General features: G+C 39.6%; 1 long non-coding RNA gene across 1 annotated transcript; it reads left to right on the top strand.

Moving 5' to 3' along the window:
* The first annotated feature begins 340 nt into the window (after nt 1–340).
* LOC102014729 lies at nt 341–13,348 on the top strand. Its single transcript, XR_259192.1, has 4 exons — nt 341–540; nt 4,526–4,613; nt 6,123–6,223; nt 13,036–13,348. It is a non-coding gene; the product is annotated as an uncharacterized LOC102014729 (long non-coding RNA).
* Nucleotides 13,349–13,853: the final 505 nt, after the last annotated feature.

Genomic DNA, 13,853 nt, shown 5'->3' with positions numbered 1-13,853 from the left:
GTTACTGTGTTTAAAAAGCGTATTTGTTGGTCTAAATGCCAGTGTCTTTCTTTAACCACACCCATACTTTAGATCAGTAATTTATTTAATTTCTAATTTAAACCCATGTTCTGACATTAAGAAAACTATGCCTGAGGAGAAAAAGAAAATTACTAGAGCATCTACCATACTTCCAAAACCTTTTGGCGACAAAGGACTGCAGCTTGTTTAGTACATGACTTTACGGAAACCACAAAGCTTGAAAATACTAATTTTTTCATTAAAGTGCCAGAAAGCTCAACCCAAGAATTTAAAGCAGTGGTTTTTATATACTATTAAAAGCTCTATAATAAGCAACTTTTGGAATCAGGATAAAAGCTAATTATAGAACATCTTTGCTAGTGCTGTTTCTATTTGCATTTTCAAAACCACAGACGCAGAGAACACAGGCTTTCCTAACATATCAGCATCTTCCTGATTTCTGAGCTCTTTGAAGCCGCCCTTGCATCTTTTCCTTGAAGATGTGTTGTGGTTGAACATTTCCAGTTCAAGGGCAATTTTGTAAGTATGCGATTCTTTCCTGAAGTTTCTGAATTGCAAGACTCTTCATCTCAGAGTAGACAAAAGATCAAAGCTGTTAAATGCAGAAGGCGTGCATTCTCCAGTCTATTTTGATGGTTGTTTCAACAGATGCTGCAAAATACAGTAGAAACTTAGTCAAGATTGCAAAATATCTATCTAGTGTTCTTTTTTACTGCAAAGTTAAAGTGTAATTTTTTTTAAAAAGGAAAATTTTGAAAGTTGAAGAAATTTTCCAAAGCAGAAATCTTATACTATTGAAGGCTCTGGTTGCATTCGATGCTTTAGTGTCATTCTTAGAACACTTCATAGCCAGCCACGTGGCCACTGACTGTTGGCCTGAAGAGCTGACTGATAATGACAGTCATTGTCATCAGCACCCGGCATCATAAGACACACCGGGTTGACCCCAAATTAATCAGTACCCATCTACACCACAGCAGTCAGTCTTGGCTGCATGATAGAATCACCTGGGGAGATTTTAACAATCCCTGTGTTAGGTAATTAAATCAGACCAATTAAATTATAGTCTCTGGGGGTGTGGTCCAGTCATCAGCAGCTTTTAAACTTTCCCAGGTGATTACAGTGGGCAGCAGAGGTTGTAAAACCACCACTCCCTATGTAGAACACATCTATGAGGCTCCAATTACTTTGGCTCTTTTTTCTTCACTTTACCCAGGGTAAGGAAAGAGGCTGACTTGGACTCTCAGAAAATTTACCACTAAAAAAAATCCTGACCTGGCATGCGAAACGTCGTGAGTTCGGTTCCCGGTACCAGAGAAAAACCAAAAACCAAAAAAAAAAAAAAAATCCTGAATTGTACAAGCAGCCAAATAGAAGATAAATTAGAGATAAAACATTCATGTCTATTAAAAGCTTATAAATTCATAACTCTACCTCTTAAGCAACTGATATACATTTTTCTAAAAGGAAAATCTCTGTGTACCTGCTATAAATTGTAGCACTGTATATAAGGAACTTAATTCCCAATGCCTTTAGAATTGGAGGGACAAAGATATTCTTATATAGTTTTGTGGGAGGTAAAAATGCTACTGCTGTTATTAAAATTGTTAGTATTTCACAAGTGGCACCAGTGAGCCAGGATTCTTCTAAGTAATTCATACATTGCATACATATAAACTCAGGTCCTTACTCAACTAAGTAAGGTAAATGTTATCATAAACCCATGTTCAGCAAGGAGACCAAGGGGCAGAGATATTGTGTCACATTCCTGAGGTCAGACATCTAACAAGGTGATGGATCAGAGCTGCAGCCACTGGCTGTTTTAATTCAGAGACTGCACCCCTAGGTACTCACAAAACAGCAGAGAAATGTGATACTGTGTCCATAGCTTTACTACTTTGGCCCCAAGTTATCAAAATTCCTGTTTCAGAAACACGTTTTAAGAAAATAACCAGATATATAAACATGACCATTATAAATAAGATACTCAGAAAAAAGGGAAGCATATTGAATGTCCACAAACAGGGGCTTGGCTAAGTTAACTACATTACAGCCATGGCATAGGACAGCACTGGATATTACAAACTATGCTGTAACACGGTTTTCACATTTACACATAAGCCCACGATTTTGTAGGTGTGTCTTTTTTTTTATCACACTAGTGTAAATGATCTACTTGGCCCATTGTATTAGTCATCTTTTAGTTGCTGTGAGAAAATATCCAAGATAAACTAAGGAGCAAAAATGTTTTCTAGCTCACAAGCTGAGAGGTTGAGGATGTGGTCAAGCAGCTCCACTGCCTTTAGGTCTGTAGTGACGCAGATACCACCACAGAAGTTCATATTAGAGAAATGCTGCTTGCCTCATGGCAGTCAGGATGCAGAAAGGTAGAGAAAGAACCCGAAAACACGTCGTGGCACTCTTCTTTCTCATAGGTATTTCCATCAAGGCGCCGAGCCCATTCTGTGGTGCTACCCACATTCAGGGAGGGGTTCCCTCCTCACTCTGCTATCCCCCATGCTAATCATGTCTGGGCACACCCTCAGAGGTAGATCCAGAAACATGCTTTACTGATTTCCTGGCATTTCCCAATCCAGTCTAGTTGACAAGCAAGCTTAACCATCTCGGCCACCTACCCTCTGCAAGAGCTAAAAGGATCAGTAGTTTCACATTGCTTATCACCAGAGACCAGTCAGAAAGTTCTCAAGTACAGCATAGGAATATATTTTACCATAAGAAAATGATAAGGAAGCATCATGTATATTCTAGACTGATAACTTCATAAGTACCTATGGATACAGGGGATTATAGTAGCTGTTAAATTATAGAATATCCATCCACATCCATGGTAAACTCCTGCTGCAGCAAGAACTCCACAGACATCACGTTCATGCACACTGGGCTTCTCCAAAGTCTGCCAACCTTGAATTACCTCAAGTTAAGGCAACTACATAGGAAATCCCAGCACAGGAGGCTGGCTTGGTGGCAAATTACAAGTTTTCAAGACCCTGCTCCACCATAGCAAGGATTTGTTGTAATTGACTTGTTTTGAGCTTTGCAGATTGTTAAGTTATACATGATAATGTATATATAATTACATAAAGTATATATATACATGGAGAGAGAAGAGTTGAAAAGTTTCTGGATGGGTAGACACAAAAAGTATTAATGTTTATTCTACATTTATGTGTTTTCATCAAGTTTATGAATATAAACAGCAAAAACAAAGACTAATATTTAGTTTTAAATATAATCTTAAAATTGTAATTGGATCTGAATCCTCAAATGCTTGTATTTGTTTACAAAAGTGTCTTTGGCTGTCTAAACAACAGAGAATTCTTAAGCAGGTAGATAAAAGGTTTTACTGATTGGGACTAGATGAATATTGTTTATCACTATGACACTCTAAATTTTCCAGATATTACAAGAATTTATCATATTCATGTCAATCTTATAGAAGGGAAGAGGCTCCTAGTAATAACTAGGATGGAGTTTCAGAGTCAGATTATTTTGATTTAAAATCAATAAAGTTATATGGCACATCTCTCACCTATAATTTGTAGACCAAGGTCTTGTACAAGTACATAGCTAAAAAAAGTGCTTTTCACATGTGCACATCAAAGGGTTCCCACATTCCCTGGCTGCCCTGGTGCTTTTGGGAAATAGAGTCAGCATCACCGTAGTCGGAGTGGCCAAATGGCCACCCGAGGGACAGAGTTCAGGGCCCTTGAAGTGGCTGCAGGATGACCTCCTTCTCTGCCTGGTGTCATGAAACACTGCCACCTCCTTGTGTCTTTCAGTTTTCATGTTATGACTTCAAGATGACCACAAAGTCATAGCTGTATTATTGGTATCTATCCTTAACATAAAAAAGTAAGTCTGGCTTTTCTGCTCTGCTAAATAACATGTGCAGACAGAAACACTAACCCACTTCCCTGTGTCCCAGCAGCAACTCCTTAGGCAGAATGCTGGCATAGTCAGACTCTGTTTTCTTTGTCCTTGGTGCTTCTTTCGGGACCTCTCTGACTCCTGTAGCCACATCTCTTAGGAACCTAATGTCTCTCTTGGCTGCCTTTCCTGGCAGCAGCTTTTCCAGGCCCTAAATTTTCTCAGCTTCTCACATCCTAGAACAACTTACTTTGCATAGTCTAAATCATTGAGGACCCTGTCTTAGGAAAAAGGATAACTGAGAAGTAAAATGGAAAGACGGTCTTTTAATTAAGACTCTTAAGTTTCCAAATGCTGAAAATTCAACTAAAAATACCTAATAAGGTTCAAGGAATAGGTTAATTAAATATTACCAGAAGAGAGGGATAAAGTCAGGCACAAGAAAAACTAGAGAGAAAAACTGTATCTTGAATATATAAAGAACTCAAAAAGTCCAATAGCAAAATACAAATAACCCAATTAAAAGTGGACAATAGAACTAAAAAGACATTTTCATGAATAGAAATACAAACTGTCAAAGGGTATATGAAAACATGCTCAACTTACTAATCAACAGGAGATGCAAATCCAAACCACAGTGAGATCGTATCGCCTAACTCCAGTAACAACAGCTGTTACAAGACCATGAAAGATAACAAGCACTGGTAAGGGTGCAGAGAAAAGAGCACCTCTGTGTGGTTTTGATGGGAGTGTGAATTAATGCAACCATTATGTACAGCAGGACAGACGTTCCTCAAAAGATTAAAAATGAAACTACTTCATGATCCAGCAACCCTATTACTGAGTATGTATCAAAAGGAAATGAAGTCAATCTGTCACGTTTTCTGCAGCAATCCTCACAGTAGCCAAGAAATGGAAACTTACATGTTCATCAAGTGATGAATGGTTGAAAATATCCCTTACTCATGCACCATGATGCACTGTTATGCCATAACAGTTGAAATTCTGTCATGTGCAGCAGCATGAATGTAACTGCAGGTGAATTTGTTAAGTAAAATAAGCCGGGCACAGAAAGAGAAACAGCGCACCATCTTACTTAAATGTGGAATCTATAGAAGTTAGACTCGCAGAGTGTGGAGTAGAATGGTTCTTTCCAGAGGTTGGGGAGAGGAGTGGGGAGGAGAGATGGGCAGAGACTGACCAATAAGCAGTAAGTTGCAGTGAGATAAGAATGTTTCTATCTTACTACTGTATATTGTAACTGAGATAGTTACTTTTAAATTACAATAATCTAATGTTGAAACTACATCATGGTTATTCCTAGGGATCTTTCCCCTTCCTTAGGTTTGATGTGAATTCTAGGTTTTTGGGATATCTGAAAGATGAGGAAAGGGCTGCTTAGGGCGTCATGGAGATAGCTGTATCTTTTTCTTGCTGTTGTTTCTCTATCTTGTGGACTGAGCCCAGGAACATTGCAGTGAGCTACATCCCAGGTCTTTTTATTTTTTGTTTTGAGATAATGTCTCACTAAGTTTCTAAGATGCCCAGGCTGGGCTTGAACTTGTAATCCTTCTCCTTTAGTCTCCCAGAGTGTTGGGGTTTTAATACCTACCAGAAAGTCTTTTCATACAGCTAGTGTCAGATCTTTCTCAGTACTGAGAGGCACAATGCTAGAGTTCATCCTCTCCCAGTTAATCCTCCTTTCTGTACTATGTAGCCTTCCCTCTGAGAACTCTTGAGCTCTCTGGAAGTATTCCTTGGGTTGAGGGAGCAGTCACTACTGCTTGGCAGGTTTAGTGATTCCTATGGTGCTTCTCTACAGGAGAATCATCTCTTAGCTGCTCTTACTGCTCACAAGACTCATGGCACTGACTGTCCTAGCGCTGTATCCTAAGAGTTCCTGCTGGCTTGTACAACCCCAAGCTTAGGAAAGGAGCCTCTTCAATTGCCTTCTGCTTTCTTACTAGAGTCCAAACCATCCCTGTGACAAGGGAAGACAGTAAGACCAAAGACATGCAAAGAGACAAATTTTCGCTGCAACAAATGTCCTTTGTGTACTTTTAGTTGTGAACTGCTTTGGAAAGACACTGAGGTGAAAACTGTGGTCCCATCACTTTTGCCCTTATACCTTGTATTACTGTGGTTTTATTGCTCTTACGAAGTACTCCAGCCTGAGTAAATTTACAAATAACCGAGCTGTGTTTCTCTCACAGTTCTGGAGATTTACGGGCACCTTCTTGGCTCTGGTGAGGACCTCATGAAGGATGGGATACGAGCTCTCCATCATTGCGAGTCAGCACCTGTGATAAGAAAGGTGAAAGGAAAAGTTTGTTTTGACTCTTGGTTTCAAAGGTTTCAGGCCACAGTCAGTCACTTGGCTGTGTTGCCTTTGGGCCACCGGCCAAACAGCATATAATGGTAGGTGGTTCACAGTGGGGGAAAGTGCTCACCTTAGGGTAAGCAGGAGGCCAAGAGGGAGAAAAAAGCCATGGTTCCAGCATGTCCTTCAAGGGCACAGCCCCTAGACCTAACTCCTGTCATTAGGATACACCTCTTACGGGTTCCATCTGCTCGCAGTACTAAAGCACACTGGCATCGAAGCCTTCAACCCACGGCCTTAGGAAGACACCCAAGATTAAAACCATAACAGCATACAACGGCAGGTGTGCATGTAAGAGTAACGCATTGCTATATAGGCAGCCCAGGAGTCGGGTCAGTCTCACGGGTTTAGAGCTTGCTCTTGTGAGAACTGATCAAAGTTGTATGAAAATTATTTTAATCCCTTCTGAGGGCAACGCCTTCTATACCTAAGGACCTCCCACAAGGCTCCATCTTTTAAGGTTCCACTGCTTTCACCACACCAAGGACCAAGCTTCCAACGCGTGAACACTCAGTGGATGAACCGTATCTAATCAGTGCCATGGGTTCAACCCCACACAAACTCAGAGCTTCCTTTCTGCTATCTTGAGACTGTCAGGACTTTGCCTGAGCTGACTCTCATGGCTCATTTGGTATGGTGCTGACGCTGCTCTTTTTCTTTTTCTTTTTATATTTGCTTTGTGCAACAAATCACATATTTCACCTATAGTAATGATATCCAAATTAAAATACTTCACTAATTAGGTAGTTTTGTGTTAGGTAATATTACAAAAATCTCTAAAGTATTTGTTTATTAAATCCTGTTCTTTGAACGCTCCCTTTTTAATGGACATGTGCTTAATGGTTCAGTTTCTCTTGTTTGTTTCATATAGGTGTAATTTTGCACAATATGCTGTCATGCACAAGGCTCTGGGAAGAGTGGGAGGTACTTCAGGAATTTAAGTTCAAAGTTGGCGTAGAGGAAAGCCTGGAAGGGTAGAGCAGAAGCCAGTAGAAACACTGTAATGTATACTACAGTGAATATACATATATACGTGACACATATATAGTCACAATCCCATCACCACACTCATTTCTGGATTTTTCCTAACATGAAAAATTACGCACTTTCTCAATATTTACATTTGAATGGATGGATCAAATGAATGGGGTCCAAAAATGTATTTGAGCAAGGAAAGTGTTATTACAGTGCTTGCTAACTTAGACATTGTTTGTCTGACAACAGGACTATGTGAACACAGCTAAGAACTGAGAAGAAACCAAAACAGATGTCTCGGAACACTTAGGCAGTGGGAGCTTTATTTAGAGAAATGCCACTTTTGTCTGTTTACACTTGGTTTACACACAGTTCTACTCAGCCAGGTTTTCTTTTTTTTTGTTTGTTTCTGTGATGAAAGGCCTTGAATTCTGAAGCCAGAAGACCTTGGGTTCAAGTGAATTAACTCTTCTGAGACCTGTTTCCTTAATCCGTAGCGTAAAAATAACTGCATTCAACCACACAGTTATGAGTTAAAAAAGCTAACATATGAAAAATATGCTATGGGACTTGATACATAGAAAGTATTCTTCAGTAGAAATTTGGGTTTTTTCTTTCCTTTTCCAGTCCAGGGAAGATTTGAAACAGAAGAAGAGAGGTTTCAAAGAGAACTGTACCAACAGTCTCAACAAATACCAGTCCCTGCTTGAGTGGGCAGAGATCAAAATAGACAAAGTAGTTTAGAAATACCGCAGTTGTCACGCATTTCAGAGACCATCACTGGGTCCCCATAACAAAAGGCTTGAAAAACTGCTGCAGGTGTTTCTCAGAAATTGGTGAGAGATGGCCAGGGACTTTAGACCTAGTTCAGGAAAGGGCCATGATGTGTATGTGAGCCATATAAGGTCTACGCCCCAGTATGCCTCAGTTTCTTATTTATGAATGCATTTTTCAAATTTTATCTAATTAATTTTATTTTTTGCCTCAATTTAAAATTTTAAAAATCTTTTTTTTATTGTTGGTTTTCCAAGACACGGTCTCACTGTGTCACTGCTTAGTTCAGTCTAGTCTTGAACTCACTATGTATCTCTCCTAGGCTGGCCTTGAACTCCCAGAAATTTTTCTGCTTCACCTCTTCCTGCCTCCAATGCTGGGATTATAAAAATGCATTGCTATAGCCAGCTTCAAAATCATTCTTAGTTCACGAGCTGTACAAAAGTAAGCCACTGACTGGACTTGGTCCACACATCTTAGCTTGCCAGCACTGACCACAGGTATATCACAGGGGGATTGAAAAGGTCAAGAGCCTGTTAACATGTGTCAGTGAGCTAAGGCATGCAATGCATATGTGGCTGCACTTAAGGCATCACACTAGAATCAGAACTACAATCATCTTTTAGGAATACACTCTTGGGATTTATCCATGTAGACTTATCTCTACTTACAAACTAGAATTTTAACCAGCCACAATGATAAATATTGGCACACTCAAATAAATGCCTGATAGGATAGTAAAAGTATACTGCATAATGAGAGTTAGTAGTTATTGTGAAGTCGCTATGTGTCAGGCAGTGTATATATGCTTTCAGTGGACTAAATTATGGCCCCTTAGATGTACAGGTTAAAGTCCTAAACCCCAACAGGACTGTATTTGGACTCTGAGTCTTTTGGAGATAATTTATGTTGAAGAGAACAGAAGAATGGGGCTTTAATCCAACAGCACCAGTGTTCTTACAAAAGAAAATACATTTATGCTTAAGCCACTCATTTTGTGGTATTCTTTTATGGAAGCCTAACCCGTATTGTTTAATTAATTCCTAAAATATCTACATAAGGAAGGTGTTATTTTAGTCTTTAAAAGGAAAAGCGAGGAGCAGATAAAGGCTAAATAACATACCCAATCTTGTCTAGTAAGAAGCAGAGTTATGTTGTACCCGAGAAACTGACCCAGGATTTAGGCTGTTAACCTACAGCACAGTTTTTCAACCCAAGTTAGGAGGTTATGTTGAAGTTCTCCCCTTTAAGTATTAAAAGTGGCTTCTTAGCTGACTACATAGATTTTATAGGAACCACTAATGTAAAATAGCAGCTCTTCAAATGCTTCCACACATGACCACCTGAGGACATCTATAAATATTACCTATACCAATTTCACTGCTTCCAAAGGAACGAAACAAGGCAGAGATCAAATAGCCTAGAGCTTGGTCGGGTGGATGTTGGAATCTGTCCAAGGGAAGAACTATGAATCCTATTTTATTTCGCTCCTTATACCTTACACAAAATGTATGCCCTTGTAAAAGTACACCATGGCAACTTTTGTATAGACATTTTCATGTAGACCACTTTTTGCAAACTGTAATGTGAGCTAAAGAGTAGATTAATTTTCCAAAACAAACCAGTCTTCCAGAATTTATAGATGTAAAGGGGATAAAACAGATGAACCCATGAGAGTCTGCTTTACTTTTGGCAGTCCTGTCCTACCCTCTTCTTTCTTTCTTCCGCTGTCCTGATCCCCAGGCTTCAAATTCAGCTTTTGCTAATCCTCACCAGTGGTACAAAAGAAATGCTCAGGCACAGACTTTGAGATTAATCCTGAGCTGAATTAAGTTCTAACTGATTACACAGTGGAAGACTTTTATAATGATGGGAAAACCGTGGCTGACATGGGTAGGGAATTGCCATTACTGAGTTCCCACACTGTCAAAGTCTGCAGTTTGATGACTACATAGTATGCAGTTTAATAATCTAAAATATAGCCCACATGGTCTTGAATGGGCTCTTCTGAAGGTTGGAATGAACAGTGCCAAAGCAAGGTGCCTCAGGAGGGCAGAAAATGGTCCCACAAAGAATCCGGGCTTGCACTGAACCATTGCATGTAACATAATAGCTATTTCATTAAGTCTTTAAGGTCTTATAATATTAGGATTATAGAAATGGCCTCATGAAATATATTAAGCAGACATTTTTTATTCTTTTTCTTTAAAGGATGCACTGAATTCTCATTATAAACACTTAGCTGTATGATGTAAACTAACATAGTACATAGATATTCAATTTAATTGTGTATCAGAATAGGAAGTTTTTGGAGAAAAGCTTATTTAAACTTACTGAATAACTAGGATGTTGATATTTCTCACTCCTACATTGTAAGATTTCTATTCAAAAGTGCTGTACCTATGACTAACGTACCTTGTTTGATGTAATTTTATATAATTCATATGGGTGTGGCAGAGTAACTGGTGTTATTGGATATTACTAACAGTATAAAAATGATAACATTCTCTCATTCAATAGAAAATATTTAAAAGGTACCAAAACTACAGTGACTGCTGATACATCTACAGTGCTGAGAATATGCCAGTAAAGAAAACCTGAGACCCCTGCCTGGGTGGAGCCTATTACAGTTTGCAAATGCACAATAAGCAATGCACACAAAATAAGTAAATCATATTGCATGAGAAGTTTTGAAGCAAGCTTGTAGACACTGAAAATGATGACATGATATGCTTTGGAGTTCTGAGGAAAAATAGGGTGGGTTGTCCAAGAACAGAGTGCTATGAGCAGGGGTATGAACAGCAAGAAAAGAGGGAGAAGATGAGATGGACAAAATGCGCATAATAGATTAATAGGACATTGTGAGATGAGACAGGCTGTTGGATTTGATTGGTTTAGAGTGTGATGGGAGGGCTATGGTGGGGATTCAGCGAAAAGGGACGCAATGTAACTTGAACTTTAACACGATAATCTCTGCAGCTTTATGAGGGAGAGGACAGCGGCAGTGAGGCAGAGGAGGTGCATACTTAAGGGGTCCCTTGTGTCCCAAGTGTGTTGAGGGTTTGGACCTCAGACGGGTTGGAGATGTAAGCGGTGGCCAATTTAGAATTTAACTGGGAGAGAAGTCAGTAGGATTTTCTAAAATCTGAGAAGTAAAAGGAAGAATGAAAGCTAAGTTAGTTTTACCTCAAGTTGTACCATGATAATTCTGGAAATGGGATCTTTTTATCTGTGTCAGGTAACCCGGACATTGGGAACTGGACAGAGTGTCTGGAAGAAGGGACTGTTTAGAAGGACACATCCAATGGCCACGTGGTGGCCGACAGGTCAGATCGTGAAATCTAGTTAGTGACTTGCAACCAGGACTTATAATAAAAGAGAAGAAAAATATAACATTAAAGTATCTGAGAACATTCCATATAGTAAAAAGATACACATGCACAATCATGTATGCATACATACATATATGATATTGTCTACATATATGTAGATCAGGATGAGTATAATTGTTACTTTAGAGTATAGTAAAAAAATTAAAAGCATGTGGTGTAGCATGTCTGCCAGGGTACTTTATGGCAATGCAATAATTTTGTTAGATTACAGTGAAAATGGAAGGATATATGAATGCACTTGTAATAAAAATCACTGATCCCTTGGCATAGTGAAGGGGCATGGAGAAAAGAAATCTAGTAATCTTTCATGCCCACGTTAATTATGATCACAGATCCAGGGAAATGTACAAACACAGCAACTTTTGGGCAATGATTCATCATTATGGAGTTTTACAGAGATAATCTTGTTTCTTTGCATACATAAAGAAACAGCTGGAAAAGGCAGGGTAAGACACAACATTAAGTTGTTCCTTTTCTGAGGGAAATAAAGTGACCTGTTTAAAACCTGCTTAAGACATTGCAGTGGTGAATGTGGGCTGGAGTTTGTTTATAGAGTCTCAAATCCAAGCTCACTTAACAATTGTATCCTAACAGTATATTGACTTAATACATGGTGCTTTTGGAGAACGGAAAATAGCTTGCTGTGTTTGGACTTGTGGGGGGGAGACTCACACTAAACTGGAAAAAGTTGGTGAGGAATTCTAGAATTCTAGGCATTTAATGTTAGTACCATGGGGCCCGGGAGGCCTGCAACGGCTTCTAAGCAGGGAGTGACCTGAGCATTCTGGTTTAGAACAATTCCCCTATTGATGTAACAGATTAAATAGTTATACCTATGTTTTCTTTTTCTAAACTTTCTTGTAAGTCACCTCCTCACTTCTGGAGGGGCAGAGGTGGCCACATAGCCTTTCAAAGACATTTGAATGGTTAGAACAGAAATATGAAAAGAAAGCAAAAGGTCAGTGCTTTTTTTTTTCCTTCCAAAATAGGTTTCTGAGACTCAGTCCCTCCCCAAATCAATACCTTTGAAATGTAAAACAATTTTTCCTTGTGAAAGAAATTTTTGTTAAAAGCAGATAAGATTCTTGAGAATTGGTACCACAGCCTGAATGAAGCAAGAAACAAAGTTTGTTTGAACACTTTAGTGAAGAAGAGCAAGGACTCGAAGTAAGGAGCACTGCAGCTGAGAAGTGAAGACACGACAGTGAGCCTTGCGTGGATGGATTTTTGGAAGAGGATAGGGAAAGAGAGGGCACCTGATATTGGGACTGACATGGTTATAGGTTCAAGCTGGGCAAGTTGTGTGGGCAACTGACCATGTTCAGATGAATGGAGTTAGTGTGGCGATCACGGACTGGTAATCACTAGGTGCAGGAAGTCAAGGCATAGTGTTCTGAACACGAGCTCAGATGACCACCACAGTTCATGCACATAAAGAAGCCATAGTGTGTGTTCTTACGAGCATTTGAAAGGGCCATCCATTGACAGTCACCTGGATCTACTTAACTGTGGATCATCACAGCAGAAGTGTGCTACTCTCTGCACTTTACTATCGGGACTTGTTCTTTCAGATTTTTAAAATACTCATAGTATTTTATGGTGCAGATCTGCGAATCTCTGAGAGATTGTTGGTGAGGTGGAAAGGAACATCCTCACTCCTTGCACCTGAACTCCAGGTGAGTAAGGGCAGTGGTGGAGACCCAGCACCAGCACCCCTGCTGCACACTACGGCTGTGGGCCCTCTTAGCTCTCAGGTCAAAGAGGAAGAAAACTGGAGTGGCCTGAGAGGCTGCAAAGTGGTAACGATGGCACCAGGGGCACCGGAGGGCACATTTTTTCAGAAATGAAACACACAGTACAGGTTAGTAGTTTACTAATTTAACAAATTTCTTTTTAAAGATTTTAAATCTTAGACTGTTTCCCCTGCTACCTGTGTAATAGAAAATGACCTTTTGTTTAACGTGAGAATTTAAAATAGTCTAAGGATATAATTAAAAAGATAAACAGACTTCCTTCTTAATCATATGATGTATGCGAACACCTAATAGAAAATATCTATTTTGCTTTCTTTGCTGTTCAGTATTGTCTGTGTCACTGCTGCCTCTTCCCACCCCTCCCTCTGGGAGCATTAGCGGAGGCAATTACGAGGTGAGCAGATGCAATGAAGAGACGCAGCAAGTGCTGAGGTCACTAGTGAGAGCCATTCATTTCCTTCCCACTCAGCAGCTGATCCTGTGATAGGCTGCTTGTTAGGTTGGTGGTTGGACAAGTTTTTGAAATGTAGTCATAATTAATTGTTGGGAGCTTAGGTAACTTATCTTAAGAGGAGATCAACAATGTTCTCTCTTCCCTTCCTCTTTCATTCTCTCTGTCTTGGGCTTCTGGCATTCCACCAGGGTGATTGGCTTGCAGATTTGAGGTTC

The sequence above is a fragment of the Chinchilla lanigera genome, unplaced genomic scaffold (genome assembly GCF_000276665.1).
Source record: "Chinchilla lanigera isolate Chin_1 unplaced genomic scaffold, ChiLan1.0 scaffold00002, whole genome shotgun sequence".
In the NCBI taxonomy this organism is placed as follows: Eukaryota; Metazoa; Chordata; class Mammalia; order Rodentia; family Chinchillidae; genus Chinchilla; species Chinchilla lanigera.
Note: the sequence above shows the minus strand (reverse complement) of the source record. Positions and strands in the feature narration are given on the sequence as shown.